Genomic DNA, 19411 nt, shown 5'->3' with positions numbered 1-19411 from the left:
GCATAATTCTTCAACGTCAGCTTGTCATCATCTCCATCAGCAACATGCTTTAAAAGACCTTTGTGATTAATACTGCATGCCAGCACTGAAATGACAGACTCATTCCCTTCTTAATGATGCTTGCAATATCTATCAAACAATGTTTTATGAAGCATTGGTATTTTTACAGAAACACCTTCTGGAGCAGAGCTTTGTTGCAGTTGCATTTAATACTTGTTTTTAGAGGTTTGTAGTCTGAGAATCGACTTCTTACACAGTCTTTACAAGAGAAAGGTGCATTCGACGGTAGTTAGCGAACCAAAAATATCCACGAGCAAGAAAATATCTTCACAAAATGCGGTTTTCTTAGAGTTCTGATATAGTAGATAATAAAATGGTCTGGGCTTGTCTGTTGATAACATTCAGTCCATTTTAAATAACTGTGTCAGAGGCTATCAATATCTGCAAACGGAGTTCACATTTCAGCACATTCTTCTTGAACTTTTTGATGCCACTTAGATGTTTAGGCCTATTAGGATTCTATGGTGTTCATTCCTTTGGAAATATCTTTTTTTGATGAAAGCATTGACAAGCCTTGAGTACTGCGTATAATGTTCCAACACTGAGTCGAGACACAATTAAAAGCCATTTTGCACTCACTAAGCTTGGCAAGCTTGGTGAGAGCCTTTTCATATTCATTGCGTAAGTAATGCAAAAGGTCTTGTGCCATTTTACTCTCCATTAAGAGACTGATTCAACTGCTAATGGAATTGAAAGGGCATTTGCTTTGACTGGCCTGCCCTTCACCAATATAGAAATTGGAGTATTTGTGTATCTCAAGAATTCCATCAAAATAGATCACAGAACCCATAGAGGCCATTGCTTTTCTATTCCAACTCATGGTTTGTATCTTTGTAGAAGAATATTCAAAAGGCAGCATCTCTGCTCTGCAAAGTTTGAATTTCAGAAAACATACAGGCCTAGTAAAACACAAAGAGAGACCTCTAGAAAGATTCCCATTGGATTTTTATATGACATGAATAATGGATGGATTCTATGATAAAACATGCCATTTGGACCAGGTGGGATGTTTATATATGTCAAATCAATAAATTCTATTTTTTCTATTTTCTCCACCTCTGGTGCCTGGTTGAAGGCAGTTGCAGTTTTCTTTAGTAGAAGCTTCTCATTGGGAAGCACCGAAGGTGGGAACGGGGTGGTGGTGTTTAAGGGAGGGGCTGTACCCTGCTGGAATTCAGGACCATTTGAACAACCTTGCCCTTGGTGAGTTTTGGAGATTTACTCTGCAAAGAGAGTTGGCAATTTTCAGTGGCTTGGGGTTTAAAAAAAAAAAAATTGTGTGAATTCCATCATATTTCCTGCCAGAGTACCTTCACTGCTCTCACAGCCTTGCCCACTCTTCTCCTGACTTTCTATCAGATCAAAGACAGACATTTCTTTTAAGCTTTTTCTCTGCAGGGAAACCAGGATGTAACCAATATTTCAAGGATTACATAATCATTGCATTATAGAAAAAGACATCATTCCATTTACCCATACAGTACATGATGTGCTGCTACTCAGTCATATAGTGGGCATTCATCAACTCACATTTGCAAAATCCTAGACTGCCATTCATCTAAAATGTATAATTTGTAAATACACTTGCGAAGCCGAACCCACTGAAGATGCACCGTGAATGTAAGCAGATTCACATTGCCGTCAGTCCATCCCTCTCTCTCTCTCTCCCCAGACATGGCTACAGATGGCAGATCATCATACAGATGATGACTTCTTTCTGACAGCTCTCCGATTACATAGCAATTACATTCCTTTTCAAAAGCTGCTTTGACAATTAGCCTGCTGACAAAACACTTTATTGTATTTATTCATGTGTGGACAGCTGTGGCTTCATTGTTTGCCCAGAGAGACTGTGTTCACACCTAGGAAAAATGCTACTGTTTCTAACTTCGGTGCAGGCAGTGCTGTTTCTACAGTTCTGACATATCACTGTATTTTCCTAAACCTGGCACAGTATACAGGGAAGTGTGCCAGTCCTCGCTTCTTTGAAAGATAGTTATACTTGTTTTATATTCAACACAGCCATAAATGTCACCATAAATCAGTTTTCTATAGAGGTAAGCAAGCATTGATTTTAAACATGCAATTAGTATATTCATTCTCAATCTGTCCACTCTAGATTTTCACCATTTGGCAACCAAGGTTTTATATTACGTCAGTGTACAAATGTATAATGTTTTTAACTGCACAAAGACAACAAGTGGGTTCATCAGAGCTTTTTTGTTGAAAACTGCTGTCTGAAAAGACACAAGACTAAACCAAAACACTACAGAGGCGGGGCTGCAAAACCAAAACAATTATCTAAAGAGTGCTAAAAAGCTCAGTAGAGTTCTGGGAAACTGCAGATACAGGTGACACTTCACTGTGAGTTAATCACTACAAGTGACCCCTTTCACAGTGGACTAGACCGCTTTTTTATATAGCACTTTTCCAATCTTTCCAATCACTCAAAGTGCTTAACAATACATGTCATTCACCCATTCACACACATTCATCCAGAGTCAGAGGACCATACAAGGTGCACATCAGCTAGTAGTGATAACGATTCACACACACACTCACACACTGTTGGCCATCGGGATCGGGGTTCAGTATCTTGCCCAAGGACACTTCGACATGCTGACTGCAGGACTGGAGATTGAACCGACCTTCCGACCGGTGGACGACCACTCTACCTCCTGAGCCACAGCCGCCCCGTGGACAGCCTTCTGACCCATTGACGTTAAAAGCTTTATGAATCTACCACATAGCAACATAACTACTACCAACCAATCACATTTCTGACAAACTAATGGACACTACCCAGCCTGTAGTGCATGGCATACAGTTGTAATGGCAAACACTCATGTTGGCTCCAAATTCTTGACCTGCCAGTTTATTTGCACCTTCAAAGTGCTCTTAGAATCACAATAACAGCAGCAACCTGCCATTTCCTGTCACTGCATCACCGTTTTTGATCCTGGAAAAACGCAGAAGGCTAAAAATGTCCCAAACTGTTTTTAGTTATACAAGCAAATCATAAACAAGGAAGTAGGAAATGGAAGACATCGGAGAGAAAGTTCTCATCCAAATGCTCAGCAATTTGTTGTGAATCTGTTTTGAAAGGTTGCGTTGGAGTTCTTTTGAAAAGAAGCTGAAAGTCTCAATCTTTCTCCCGTGTGTGTGTGTTTGAACTGAACTGGCCTTCAGCGTAGTCATTCACTCCATCTAAATTGCCGTGGTGGCTTGAATGGCTTGTGCCTTCTGTAACAGCCAGTTGTTGGGATAGTGGCTCGCTGATGGGGCCAACATGAAACCTTGGTTTGGGTGGACTTATACACCTCAGGGAAGCTTTGGAACATTCAGAAAGGAAGGATTTTAAGCCATTTATTTTCTAACTGCTGTGTCTGAAAGAACAAGAAAATACTGGTTTCTTTCTTTATATATTTGAAATAGTAATTGCACAAAAAACGTTACATACATCATCTTAGGGGTCATAGAAATGTGTCGTGTTCTCGGGAAAACTATTCATGTGCCTCCCTATTCATTTACAGCTTGCTTCCCCAATCACTTGAGAAAATGGTTGCAGTGAAAAAACAAACCACTCATGGTTGTCGTGGCAGAGTCTTCTCCAATGGCTACTATAATTGCATTTCCTGTGCAAATTTGTGGGGAAACCAGACAAAGGAGACAGAATCCATCCAAAAATGGGAAAGCCTATCTTCTCCTGATTAATTGTTGGCATATTGTTCTCAACTGGATGCACTCCACTTGCACAGATGACTGTTTTTCACCTCAATTGTGAGACAATTTGAGGAGAAGGAGATTTATTCAGTGTATATCTTTCTAACCACATTGCATTAACATATAGTATAAAGTTTATACCTCCTATAGAATATTATATTAGTTTATACTATAAACTAATATAATATTCTATAGGAGGTTTATGTTATGATACCCTGCTTTTCACAAGGAAATAAAGTTGCATCATATACCGACGAGGCTCTTGATTAAGATTACAACTCTGAATACTTTCAAGGGAGACCCAGACAAGAATAACGTTTTATCACATACAAACACAATGCAATGCTTTAAAAATGACACAAAATCCAATCCAATTTAAACGATGTTCAATTGAAATTAAACATCAATGTGACACTGGTGGTTTTGGAATAAAGAAAACAGACTGACTGCGAAATTGATTGGTAAAAATTCAACTAGGTGATCATGATACAGCCGTCTACAAGCAGAACTACTAAACTGCTCTTGGCGATGCAACCAATTACTATTCTATATATTAATCGTATTGTCTGTTGAATAAAAAGAGTCCAAAACCCAAAGATTATGCGGTTTATAAGACAAATGACTGGAACAATTAAAGGATTGCCAATTCTTTTTAAAGGGTGATTAATTAATTCTCTCTGTTGATTGACTAAGCTATTAAATGACTTCTTGTTTATGGTCCAAGAAAAACCTTCAGTGTAGCATCTATCTCCAAAGACAATACAATACACAGAAGACTGCTGAACACACTATGAACAAATGTATAGGTCAGCATAGATAGCAAGGTCTGTATGTTTTATTGCAAAACCAGCAGAATGTCTAATAGCTGATAAATAAAACGGTGCAACCTCAAACGTTACACATTAGTTCCAGATCCATCCTTTAGTATTGCAAGTCCCTTCTCCACAACTACAATGAACAAACAATACATGCTGGTGCATCTATATCTCCTCCTAACCGACTCCTTCAGACGTTCCCACATATAGTTCTCTAAGCCAAAATTTCTTGCAATGTCTGCCTCCTGAGCTTGAGCTAAAGCACACAGGCTGAAAATCCCTCTGCTTTCTAAAGAGCTTTCCTGAGGCCAAGGCTATGAATTGATACCCCACTGTTGCATTACTCTTGGCCACAGAGCAGAGCATAGGACAAGAATAATAATAGGACGAATCATGGGTAATTCTTATACTGCTCACCAACTACTGCATTATAGTGATGTCATATGTCAATATCCCCCAATGGGCATATGTTTGAATATACAGTCCATGCCTGTGCACACATAAGAAACACGCATGCATGCACTGTAAAACTCACTGAAAAAAAGCTTCTAGCGCTACTGATGTTTTGGATTTTTCCTGTCAGAACACCCTCTGCTTCTCCCGGCAAGAAGAACTAACATGCAACCTGCGTACCCTCTGAGGCTTGGTGCATGCTCAATCAGCAACATGATATGGCCCACGGCTCTGCGCTGAGGTCACTGCTGGAGTCTTGAAGACTGATCATGCATGAGGAAGCAACACAGTGTTTCTCCCACTAATGTGCCAAGCTATGAAACTGGGTTGTACCTCAAACTCTGTGTTCTGTGCACTGAAATGAAAAATACTTCAGGCATGGCCACTTAAATTATAAGCAGTTCAAGCTGTCAGATATTATGACTTATCAGAGAAATGTGGTCATGCTATGAAATAAAAGACACTGTCCTGAAGTGAGGACCAATCAACCCTAATCAAGATGATTTTACTTTTGTACAACCCCGGTTGGCGGAAAGGTCTCTTGAGTGGACAGGCATTACAATTCATTAGTGGAACTAGCCTTTAAAATTTAATCTGCCGTGCACTCGTTCTTAATTTTGAACTGCATTCTCCTTCCATTCCAGAGTGGCTCTCACACATGTCTACAGCACATTGATCAATAATAAAAGTAGGCAGGGAAGTCAGATGTACTGTCCTTCAAAATCTCTCTAATGCCACTTTGCTTGACAACAGAAGACAAGGCTGCCTACGTTCCAGTTTTCATTCACCTTAGAAAATACCACCCTAAGCCTCATCTGTCATGTATCGTCTGCAGCCTAACATTTCACTTTGTTTGGCAGACATTGATTTTTACCTCCAAGGTGTTGTCAAGGAGGCATCCAACTCATACCTCCACTGCTGTCTCTCCAGAGGCTGCTTCAGAAAGAATTGCAGGAACACACACAGACGCAAAGGAAAGCTCAGAGTAATGACTACATATGAAGGTAGCCTAAAATATTGCCAAATCTGTTGAATAAGGGAAGGCGGGGATGAAATGTGTGGGTGATAAGATGGGGCTTATAAAAGGAGCATTTCTGTTTTTTGTCGCATATTTAAAGGTGGCTTTTGTTCATGTACTGTAATAAGCTTGGCAGCATGTAATGCAGACTTAAATGTATCATGTAAATACACACAGAGATGCAACCTGATAGGACGACGATCAGTGTGTATCAAAGCTTATCAGATGCACAAGTGACAACCTATTGTGGTTTTACCGTCCCTGCCAATCCCTTCAGCCAAAACACTCTCAGGACACCAGACGTCAAAACACGTGGTCGCTAAAATGCCTTAAATCCATTTCATCGGATTTATCCAATCCTCTATCCATATGTTAAAGGGTATTTCTTCACTTCAGCAAGTCAGCAAACAACAATTTATCAACCACTGTCTTACTACAACCTCCACCCTGCTCTCCACACACATTTGCAACCTAGTTGAGGAACACTTTATATTCATTAAGTGTCAAAATGTTCTAACAAATAGCTGGCTTGAAAGAGCAACAGTATATCTTATTTAGGAACTATTTGGCACCAAAGAGAAATGATCTATGAGGTAGCCTTCAAGGTAACATCCTTCCACAGTTAGATTATAATATAAACAGCTAAATTAATTAGAATAGAGTAGCTGTGCTTCGCACTTTAGTTTAAGTTTGATTTTAATGATCAGGCCAACTCTCAAATAAGAATCGTACGAATTCACTTGATAAAAAGTGCTGAGAATAAAGAGCAGTACAAAAGCAAGAAGAGAATAAGAACTACTTACAGCCAAGCGAGCAGTTCTGTGAAGCTGGACACAACTCTGGTAGTCAACTCAAAACACAAAGTACATCTAAGGAATTACCAAACCTAATACAATCCATCCTAAAGGGGGGGGGGGGGGGGGGAATGCATATCTACACCAAATGTCAGGCAATCCATCCGATAGTTGTCGAGGCATTTTACTCAAAAACACAAATGTCAGCCTGCTGGTGGCCCTAACGGAAGTGTCACCAAAGTCATTAAGATACATCGCCCGGAGGCCATGAACGTCTACAAGAGGATTACATGACCATTAAACAGTTGTTGAGATATTTCAGTCTGGTCCGAAGCTGTGCTCCAACTGTCTAACGCATTCCTAGCGTACTCCTTCGCCGTATGGCGGAAACGTATGCCGGTGTATACGGAATATCAGCAATACGCTGGTGTACGTTGTTGAACGCTGAGGACGTGAAATGTTTTTGAACATGCCCAAAAAACGTTCACGGCCTCAGCGTTCAACACCCTCTTGTATAAGTACGTGATACACTATCAATAGGCTCTGTATATGTTCGTATATGCTAATTTTCATATGTGCCAGTGTACGTTTCTGCCATACGGCACTGCGTGACAGAGCCTTAAGTAATAGCAAGTCATTTCTATATCTTATTATTCTAACTTATTATTTCCAAGTTCTAAAATGTAAACTTTGTTTGGCGTTTTTAACTTCATTCTGCTCTCACCAGTTCAAGAAAAAGACACACAAAAAAACATTTTACTCAATTTTGTACCTTTTGTTGAAAGAATAAGGCCAAATGATGACACAGTGTCAGCATCTGTTTATCCCCAAATGTGCTCCACAGAAAGAGAAGTAAAAGACACACACAGTGTTTGGCCGTGCATCTCTCAGCCTGCTTACTTATTGCTAAGAGCAAGCATCATAAAACCTGCTGTGATTTTAAAAGCACATCATAAATATTCAGAATATTTATGAAAATGAAAAAGGCCGGGGAGAAAAACTTCATCATGCAGACACACAGCAGACCGATCACCGGTTCCTATAGTTGACTGGCTTATACATTAGAATTCCTCTCCAAAGAAGGTCAAAAGTTCATTAGCTAAATCTTTCTTCACTCCGCAAGACACTGAATTGTAACACGCCTGCTTATTGTGACTCACTCTGGATGAACATCAGCTAAATGTTTGATATGCAAAATCTATTTTTTACTGCAGCTAAGAGCATAAGTAGCACAAAAATATAATTTAGGCTAATGGTTGTAAATGCAATCATTGCTATCTAATGGCTTTGACGAGTATATCGTTTACTAATAAAACCTGTAAAGAAACTTTCTCCTCTCCATAATGGAAATGAATCTGCATATATCTCTACTGCAGCTTCAGCATGTGATATGAAATGATATTTTATTTTTCTCCACAACAACAACCCCACACATATATTCAGATGCATTTGTACGGACAAAATAGCTTAGGTGAATATGTATTTCTTTTCACGTGACATTATAATGTGTGAGCAAATGGTGTTAACATGGTAAGAACAACAGATTAGCAGGGAACAGGTAGAAGCCATTAGTCGACAGCATCCATTATGCTTCTCTGTGCACATTTAGCCTCTTCATGTGATTTAACAGGGCTGAGCATGTCTGCAGCTTGGTTGCTGTACTTGAAAACTATGCAATTTGCGTTTTTGTTCCACAGCAGGCAACAATTAGCACCTCTCTCACGCCTCTACATCTGAACTGCATCAAATGTGGTCCTGTGCTGCTTGGAGAACATGTTGTGAATCTGTCATGACTCGAGTGAAAGGAAGGAAATGTTCAACACCGAAAGAGCTCGCTTATTGCTCACCTTGGGATTTCAAAATCAAGAATAATTACCAGACAATGTTCTTCGTGATTACGCATCAAATCGGTATTCATCACTGTGGCTGGTCGATTATGTGGAAAAAAGGTACAGTATGATAGTAGATATTTAGTCTGGGATGCACCTGGATCCTTTAATTACACAACACCTGTGTAAAGTAAAGGCTTATTTGCACAGTTTTCACAGTATTGGAATGAATGGAATTTCCCTGAACCGTTGCATTTTGTTTAAACACATTCACAAAGATAATGAAATTAGCTGAAATCACAGATGACCCAGATACAACTGCACAGAGGCAGAGCTTCTCATTATCTCTTCCAACACTCAGTGCACTATTGTCTTCTTGCTTGCATGGAAATAAGTAAGACTTTTATGCTCTGTGCATACTATATATACAGTGTGTTCATCCTTGTTATGTTATATGTCACCTGTGTTGTCCTGGTATGTCTATTTATAGGTAAACTCTTCATGAACTGTGTTCCAGTACACTGAGAGCAAATTAAAAGCAGAGTGGAATGTCTTCTATGTGTACACACACCTGACCAATAAAGCTGATTCTGATTAAAAAAAACATCCCTGCTGAGTTTACCTCACGTTTTAATAAAGCAGGGAAGTCTCTCCTTACCAAATAATGATGTAAATTGCTCATTGCTTTCTAGTAATGAGTTAAACAAATCTTACGTTAAGATCAGGAAAGGAAAATTAAAAGAAAAATTAGCTTTTAATGACCGCTGTGCATGTTGTGTCAAAGCAGGACGAGGTGTGGTGGATATTTGCGTGTACAGAGGTGATTGACTTTGACATTGGAGAGCAGGATTTATGTTTCCCTTAACCATGCTACCACTACCAAGTCGTTTCAGTTGCCTGAACTGGCCACTCGCTTGTTGTTTTTGAAAGCTCTGACAAACAGGTAATTGTTGGAAATGTAGAATAGTTCTTTTATGAGAGAAAAAACAGTTTTGCTGTCGCATATTTTGTTAAAACAGCAGCTTAATATTGTCGTCAAACTGTGCTGATTCGCCCCTCAGCGACGCACGCAGCAGAACGTGCATGACTGTGAAATGTCTCTGCGGTGGAAGACGCTGATCGTCCTTCAGCTTGGGCCTAATCATGTTTACTTTGCCCCAATTGGATAAGGGAGGTGCGTCGTCAACACACAAGCTTCCTCATGTCTCCTCTGATGGTCCCTGTGCTTTTTCCTCCCGCACACCAAATGGTAGCAGTAGGAGGCAAAGGATGGTTCATGTTCACACCCGGCTAAGTCATTTCACACTAGAATACATCCATCAGAATTAGGATCATAATAAGCCAAGATGAGACTGACAATGGAAACTGAGAAGTGAAATCTGAGAGAAAAGGCGGCAGCGGACAGCATATGGCTTAGCAAAACCATACGTCGTCAGTTAATGAAAAAGGCAGCAGCTGGTTAAGGTTCCTGTCTAGGATTAATATTGTATGACGCACTGTGTATTCTTTACTCTTGACCGGTTTAAACGAAGCAAAGCGTATTGATACAGCAGCAAACCCACAGTTGGCACCACAGTCTGCAGTCACACTTGTTCCCAGTGTCACATTTCAGCTATAATGCACTCTGGTCACTATTTGCATAAGGTGTCCTTTCTGTATACTGATATCATTTTTTTTTCTTCCCTTCCCAGTATACACGAGGCTGGATCATGACAGGATACAACACTAACGCAATCTGTGCTCGAATAATTTTAAAGAAGCTGAAGCAATGTTGCAGAGGCCCAGCAACAGAGACGAAAACAAATCTGGACTAACATGCAGCGCAGACAGTCAATAGATGCACTTCACAGCCAATCTGTAATGCTGGACACAATCTGATACCACAGCTAATCACACAACAGTATCCTTTTCTCCTTGTCGGCGCTAAAATTATAGCAAGATCTGTTGTTTAACGCTGAATTACGCACATTTTATCAGATAAAATAGTCATTCAACACGAGTGAGTTATGCTCCGCTTGCTTTAAAACCTCAACATGCTCCGGACGCTGTGCAAATAACGAAAGACAATGAATTTCGACCTCATCCTGATGTTTATTCAAGACACTGTCAATAATGTAATCCCTATGATTTAGTTAGAAATCACATCTGCCACATTCAGGTGAAGGCCACTTTGTCTCCTACATATTCATAAGCAGTTGCTATTGACAAAATGTCTTGTCTGGCTGAAGATTCAATGGGAAGTGTGAAAGTAGAGGATCAGTTGGTGTGAATATAAGCAGAAGAGAAATGCATACAGGAGATTCTGGGATTAGCTCTGAAAGATAGTATGCTAACGCAGTGTCTTCACTCAGGTCTGGACACCGACTGACACCGAAGGACTTACTGTAGCAGACGTTTGGCAGACGAGCTAACAGTGCTGGAAAACTTCCCGAGGCGTAAGGAGTTAGAATGAGTTGGTAGCGCGTGGTCCTAAAACATGTCTCTACTTTGTCGCTGTAAATCAAAGCTGTAGCGAGCTAACTTGCAGGTGGCACTCTGCAAAGAAGAGGTCAATAACGGCAAAAACTGAAGTGCACGTTTACCGAGAATCTGTGTGTTCCCAGAGTGACAATAGAATCTCATTGTCAGGTGTTAAGTCAGATAAGGTCGCACTACCGAAAGGGATTAGCGTCTGCTTTTCATCAATGTAATGCTTTAAAAACAGGTTTAGCAAAATGTACGGTGGATCAACCAATTTAAATGCTAAACCTCTTTCTCTCTCAGAAGATTGGGGCCGAGGGCTAAACACATACAGATAAACAAATCAACCTAGCTGTTAAGGACTTGGAGCGAGGGAAAACAAATGAATGACCCTCGCAGCTTTATTTGTACAGGGAGTACTGGGGAAATGGTGATATAGTTTGCACAGTGTTAAGGTGAGAGGCCTTGTTTGGGCGTGATAATACTTGCAGTGTCAAGTTCCTCTGTTAGAAAGAGCCATCCTGGGGCACTGTACTCAACGCTAAATATGCAAGCTGGGCTTCAGGAGTTTGAGATAACAGCAGGAGGAGGTGATTCAGTAATGTCACTGCTTCTGGTTTAACATAACACAGCTGTAGCCACTTGTATGTACGGTAACAATATGCACTGCCACTGCTCATATGCTACCCACAGCAGTAGTTGAATTAGAAGCTGGCTGGATCATGCCGGGAAGTGACATTACTCTTTGAGAGCAGCATAATGATCACTATCCATCTCTTCATTGTCGAGTCACATTAGTGAAATATCAGGGAGGAGTACTGGAAAGGGAAGGAGACCGCCGAGAGACATCCTCCGCCATGGCGGCATGGCAGTGCATTAATCACGGTGGCGGGACCCTCCCTGTGTCCAGGCTGAAAACTGTCAGAGTAAACACTTCATCCGATACGGATGCTACTGTTATGCCGGGAGAGAATTCCTTGCTGGTGTCCCACCACATTGGCAAACAGTGCCAGCTCTCTTTGTGCAACACATAACTGTCACAGCTTTCTCATTTCACATTCACATTCTCCTCTCAGGCCATTTCAAACGTCGCTGCTGATATCCTCCGTCATCTTTTTTTATCAAACAAAAGCCAGGCAAGGAGACAAAACTGCCATTATTTCATAATCAGCCGAGCTCAACAAAGATTTCCTCCTGCAGATATTCAACTCAATCATTCCGAATGTAATAACAAGCAGCAAAGATGCCGTGTTTAAAACTATAATACCACATCTGACATGCACCGTGAAACATCTGCATGAGCACTTTATGACTTTCAAAGCCTGTATAGAGAGCAATCCCAGAGAACTTGCAACAATTTCATCCATTAACTCCATCAATCCGAGTTTGCTCCATCAGTTTCAGTTAGTATTGACTGTCTCGGCAGTGTCTGGCAGAGAGCTGCTACAAGTGCCCTCACTAGGAGAAAGATTTTTGGAAGGGGAAACTTTTTTTTGTCTTTCCGTCTAGTGTAGCAGCACACATGTCATAGTCAAGTGGTTTATGAAACCACCCGTTCCCTGATGCCGCTGCTGCCATCTAAATAATGAATACTCTTGCCACTTGCAGTAATCCTCAGCAGCCATCCCCAGAAATAGAACAAAGTCAGACAGAGCACCCGTTCTCTCCCCTTCACGTTTCAAAACAAATACTGCCGATTCCTGAAAAACCCACTGAAAATACTGCATGTTAACAACGTGCACTCACGTGGCCAAACAAAACATGCGGTGGATTAACGCAGTGATTCGACATTCTTGTCCACATCTAGGTCATGACTTCAAAGTGTTTTGCTTAGTACCTATTTGAAAGTGACATCAAAGTCTTGGTAAGCCAACGATTTCAAAAGGCATCAAGAGCTGACCAAAAAGGTACAGTAACTGCAAAGGGCACCTTTGGGTTCCCTATGATGGATTATAAGAAAGAGAAAAGACAGAGGAGGAGAGAGAGGGAGAGATGCGGGGGAGAGAGCGAGAGAGAGAGAGAGGCAGGAGACATGGGCGAAAAGAGAAATTACGGGGGAGAGAGGTGAGCTTATATGAAAGGTATCCTTAATTAGATAGAATGTTTGCCCTCTTCCACAAATTCCTTCATGAGGTGCCAGAAGAAAGAAAGACCAAAGCTGATGAGTCTTGGGAGAACCATCTGCCTAAGTGGCCTTTTATTGAGGGATGAAAAGCTCCTCTTTGCCACTGTTCCCATCCACTGCCCCTGATTATTGAAGATGTGAAGTGGGCTTTCTGACGTGTCCTATTGTATGCAGATGTGATGACAGGTCTGGCATTTGGCACATGACATCCATGAACTGCCCTCTGAGAACTCAGCCAATTACGACAGGAAAATAAAACTAAAAGGGAGAGAGCACAAAAGCTTTACTACATATTCTAATATTCTATACGAAGCCATTTAGTTTATCAGACATTAGGCTAGCAGCCTGAACACCACTTTGCTTTAATACAGGACTTGGCAAATACCTTTCTCGAGGAAAAAAGTATTACAGACATAATGTGTTGAAATCTCTTATCTTCAACGTTGTGTCTGCAGCCAAACTGTTATTATAATCTCACAGTGGTGTCAACTGTGCAGCATACTTATCAGAATGCATATTAAATGTCAATTAAACTAGACATGAGAGGAAACTGCAAACAACAATGATGATCTAAATTGCTGTTATGGTTACGTCCATGCATCAAACTTTGGCACTTGCAGCCGAGTCGATTGATCAAGTGCTGCACTAATGAAAGCTGCGAGACTGAGGGAGATTAGATGACTGCTAAGCTTTGACCCTGGATGTAGAAACAGCAAGGGCTGGGGATTGCTATCATAAAGCAGCTAAATAGCTTATTTCACCTCCAGCTCTGGTAGCCACCCACTGGCATCTCTGTTTGGATAATGATACCCGTAAATGTCCGCTGTAAACAGCTGAGGAACAGGAGCTCTGGTCCTTTCCCATCACCATTACATGAGGTAGGGATGATCATTACCTTATGAGGTCTGGCCACTATAGCAAGACAACCACATGCACAGTGAAGTGTTACAAATGAAACACACACACACACACACACACACACACACACACACACACACATACACACACACACATTCAATCTTCTATATCGCGGGATTTAAAGAAAGTTTTGCCATTTTGTTTTAATAATGTAGCCACCGTGCTAAGAATACAATACTGGAGCAAACGCTGAAGACACAGAATTCAACTTAAAAAAAAGGTCAAAAATTCGCAATATACATTTAGCTGATAATACTTGCATATTTAGACTTCAAAAATAGTTTAGATGCAGGATTTAAGTACTTTCCTAAGTAAAGGATGTGAATAAGTCCGACAGAAAGGAAAAATAAATTCTGGGCTTTTTTTATTTTAGTATAATCTGTAAAAGAAAAGCCATTTGTGATGCCAGTCATTATATTTCAAATTTGCTCCAGCATGAGATGTGTCATATGAACTGCGACTGAAACACTTTTACTTTCTAAATCAATATGATTCGAAATTCCATCTATTTTCATCTTTGAGCTTTGGAACTTGTTTGGAGCCGTGAGCAGACGCGCTCTGTAGTGCAACCTTGTACTTTTACACATAAATGGAAACCGGCGTTCAGCTTGAATCTAGTTGAATGTTTGACGAGGTGAACACAAACCATCAAACAGCAAAAGTCCAAGTTTGTCTTTTAAGAATATTTGACCAAGTTATTCCAAATAGTAAAAATGAAGTTACAGATTTAAATGATCTAATAACTTCCAGAGATGACAGTGCATTCATATTTTAATTAACTTTTCTCAATAGACACTGGTTGAAGCTTTCAGGTGTGCTGATTTCTCTTTTAATTAAAAACAAAGACTCCCAGATGACATCACTCTGTGGACAATTTCACACTCACATGCTTTCCAAAAGCTTATTAAGATTATTTCAGATGTGGACATGAAGATAATGTATTAAAAAAAACATAATGTCGGCTTTGTCTCGTTTTATGCCTTTAAATCAATCATGCAATGTTGTATTAGTATATCTAATGAACGTTATGTGTACACAGACTGTACGATCTGCATATAAAGTATGTCTATATTCATTTGCAGTATGTATGCACATACAATATGCATGTATTCATCATCACTCCATCCATTCATGTATTTTTGGGACAGGATTAGAACACAAAAAAACGTCTTTACAAAAGAAACGCTTTGAAGTAATCCTTTTAGATTAGAAAAAGCAGTTTTTTAATAACAATAAATATGAAAACATCGAAGTTTCCTGATTTTTATTACATCATGCTCACCTTGAGGGCACTTTGTGTCAATTCTTATGTAAAAATATGAAATGATTAATGAACGAAGGGGATTTTAAGGATTAAAAACAAAGTGTTTAGAGTCATTTCTGCTGGTGTTTAGCTTCGAGAGTTAAAGCTGCTGATGTGGTTCATATATAACCGGATATGAGTTGAACCGAACATCATTTCAGAGGTCCGCATGGAGACATCCAAGCACTGCCCAATTCACACATACTAAATAATTAACAAATAGTCATCATTCAGATATTACATAAATTAAACAACAGCTCATCCTTTCATTACATAAATTATGGAACGGTTCGTTCAGAAACCACATCATAATGCACAAAAGCCTTTGTTGGCCAAGGCTCTCGCTGGCCCTGAAGTCCTGTCATGTGTTTGCCAGTAAGACGAAGAGGAGAATAAGACTGGCAGAGCTGCCCGCTGAAACATGAGATAAGAAAATGAAAACAAAAATGTCTAAGACCTCACTGATAATGTGAATGCCAAGCAGCTTCAGTCCATTGAGAGATCCGTGAAACAAAAGCAAGCCCGTGCAAAGTATTGATAGTCATAATCATTTATGATATTGAAGCTGTTATTCTGATGTGCAGGACGCCATTATGAAAACTGTACCTCTCCTCTAGCACACAGGACTCAGTATGGAGGTTTGCTTCTTTCTTCAGGGACACAAACCTACTTTTCCAATGTAATTACCACAGACGTATATAAAGATGGCTGGATCACAATATGCCAACCTCCTCCACAGCATGCCCACCCCCTCCATTACCCCCCCCCCCCCCCACACACACACACACACACACATTGCTGTGCAGGCAAACATTACCCAAAGCCCAGCTGTAGCTAAACTAATACTACCACGAGACTGCAGCTTTAAAATGACACAACTGATGGGTGTTAAAATGAACAAATAAATGTACAATGTAATTCATCATCTCCCACTCAGAGGCAGCTAAATATATACCTGCTGTGCTCCACGACTCACCTTATGGCCCGCAGAATAATTCATTGTGATGCCTCATAAGATACAATGCCTCCGGAGGAAAGGCTCATTGCATTTACCTGCTCGTATTTACCTGTCACCTGTAAATGTATGTGGGACTGCCACAGTATGACCCCCTTCGCAGAACTCGGACTTATTCTTCTGTTGATGCATTTTCTCTGCTTACATTGGCCACCACTCGCCACACACCAATTACTCTTCGTCTTTGTAGCTATTGGTCTGCTAAGCACTTCAATCCATCTCTGTCTCTGAGGCCGTGACGTCAACCCAAAATGATTAATCAAAGGCAAGTGAACACCCAAAAGCAACACCTAGGGTACCCTGTTTGCATACATTACCCATGATGCTTTATGGATGTCATGTTAAATATTGAACGTGTGAGGATTCTAAAAACAGCAGCGGCTTCTTGTGGAGTACGAGCCAAGAAATACAAGTATAATGTCTTATCGCTCTAATGCAGTTCAGAGAGCTTACGGCAATATGTGTTTCATACAATATTAAAATCCCTCTTTTCCATTTGTTCCACATAATCAAGCAGTGCTTCTGATGATGTGAGCGAAACTATAATCATTATACCTTGTGTGTTTATGTAAAATGGTAATGAAACTCACCCCATCTCGCCTCACTCTCAGTGTGTTCTCTTAAAGAAACTTGACCCGGCTGAAGTCTGAGCCTGTTGACGTGGTTTTTGAGCATGTGCAAGACACTGTATTATTAATTTACACATGTTAGGCTGCAGTGCCGTTTTAAACACAACACACACCGCCCCCTCATAAGGAAGAGAAGATCCACAAGGGGATTGAATAGAACACAATAGTCAGTAGCTTTCTGCAGAAACAATCAGGCCCAGGCTAACAGAGGAGCAGCCGGCACACAGCCCATGTAATGCATTAAACATGATGTCGCCACATCCAAGTTGTTGACGGATGCAATTCATGTCAAACTCCAGATTTGTCAGCACAGATGCCCGGCAAAAAAAAAAAAAAAAAAAAAGAACAACATTAATAAAATACTGTTAAAAGTAGGAACTGGTAATATAACCCAGATTAAACATTTAGGTTCATTCATTTATTACAAAAGGATTACAAAGAAGTTGGAGTGTTACCTTAAAGAATTCCTGTAGTAATCCCCCCACTGAGGCTTTAATGTATCAAGGTCCACTTCTCAAGCTGCGATGCTGCTTTGTATTGGATTTACAAACGCTTCGGATGTCCTCCTCTTCTCACTGTCGCTACACGAGCTACACACAGCAAAAGAGCACTATCGCACTGACACATGGATGGCACTCAAGCGATGTCAAAAGGGTTAAAACCTAGTGGACCGGAAAGTCACACCAGCATCGTTCTAGTTGCCAGCCGCCGCTGCCTGCCGCACTCTTCAGCAGCTCTCCACCTACTCCTTCTCTTTCTTCTTTCCTTTTTTTTTTTTTTTTATGCTCAACCTATCTCATGGGCTTCTCCCCCTCCTTATGCGAGATGGTAGACGAGAGCGCTGGGCGATTTGCACCACTCTATCATGGATCGTGTTACCCCTGTCTGGCTGTAGCGGCGGTCACAGATGATAGGCTGAAGAACCTTGCGTGTGTGTTTACCCCTCAAAAGAAGTAGCGGGAGAAGAGAAGAGAAAAGGGAGGGAGGGAGAGGCTGCCTGCCAGCCTTCAAACACAAAAGAATTTGGATCGGTATCCCTAAAGATTATCAAACTAGGTGACAGGCTTTGACAGGAAGTCATGAGGGAGAGTGTCACTGCTGTGCACGCAGACCTTTAAGTGACACTTTCAAATGCTTCTCCCTCAGTTTGACATCATTTGATTAATGGCATTAAAATGCAATCTGTGATTTATCTTTGTTTTGCTCACATTCAGTGCACAATGAATATGCTTTGTTTGTCTTATTATTTCAACATGTCATGATATCTAAAGCTCATTAAAACATACAGTAGCATGTATGCTATGCGTACGGCTTCAGACAAAAGCACTATAGTAACGATAGCCATGGATATTTTCATCACAGATTAGTTTGAACACCAGAACAATGAGAGAACACAAGAAATAGTTCATTAACGCCGCACTTTTACACCGTGTCTGTCAAGGTGCGGATGAGAACTGGAGCTCCCCGGTCCTTGTTTTGATCTCGCCTTGTTGACTAAACTGTCAGACTTGTTTGTTTACCTTCGACAGCATTTTAAAAAGAAGGCAAAATATTTGACTGACTTTCTAAGACTCACTTTCAGGAAATGCGGCTCCTAATCAAAAGAAAACAGCTTCTTTCACATAATCCTCTGTGAACAGGAAATGCCCACGTCCTCATTAGAAAAAGTGCTGTATTTCTTTTAATGTAGCCTGAATAAATATTAGTTAACAGTACCATTATGCCCCGGTGATAGATGCTGCTACATCTCATCACTGCTTCCCTGTTGAGCCTTTTTATACAATACAACAGAAAAACAGCTAACAGGGAAAACGTTTAGGCTTCCCTGATTTTTAATGCACTATATTATCTCTGCCAAATATCAAAGATGCATATACTGATTGATTAATAGAATATAAGCTACTTCGTGTCCATGACTTTTATTCAAATGACAAAGATAATTCTTTTGCTTCCGAGTGAAAGCGAAAAGAGTTTTGTCAAACCCTGCCCTCTAATAGCGGTTTAGAAAACTGTCTAGACTTTGTTTATCTGAATGTCCTGAGGCGAGCTCAGAGCGAGTACACTTTCTCAAATTTATGCTTAAGACATTGACGGAGAGTTAAAGTGTACTTAAAGTTTAACTTAAATATCAACTTTAATAGAAATCCATAAAATAAATCTATCTGGATAGAAAGAAACGAATGAGGTGACTTTACGATTTAATATTCCATAAAATTGGAGGACTCACAAAAGACTGATAAAAAAAAGTAGCAACCGAGATGTCCTGACT

General features: G+C 40.4%; 1 protein-coding gene across 2 annotated transcripts in view; it reads right to left on the bottom strand.

Moving 5' to 3' along the window:
- The window catches only part of LOC115014302 (teneurin-3), a 131150-nt gene that overhangs the window by 76993 nt on the left and 34746 nt on the right, over window positions 1-19411 (bottom strand). The window contains exon 1 of one of the 2 annotated variants that reach the window (XM_029441041.1): window positions 17598-18064. The exons of the other annotated variant lie outside the window; for it this stretch is intronic. The gene's annotated coding sequence lies outside the window, so the exon portion shown is untranslated. Of the gene's footprint in view, window positions 1-17597; window positions 18065-19411 lie in introns of those variants that run through there. 2 annotated transcript variants of the gene reach the window in all.

Source organism: Cottoperca gobio, chromosome 10 (genome assembly GCF_900634415.1).
Source record: "Cottoperca gobio chromosome 10, fCotGob3.1, whole genome shotgun sequence".
In the NCBI taxonomy this organism is placed as follows: domain Eukaryota; kingdom Metazoa; phylum Chordata; class Actinopteri; order Perciformes; family Bovichtidae; genus Cottoperca; species Cottoperca gobio.
The sequence above is the reverse complement of the archived record's forward strand: the minus strand, read 5'-3'. Positions and strand labels throughout refer to the sequence as shown.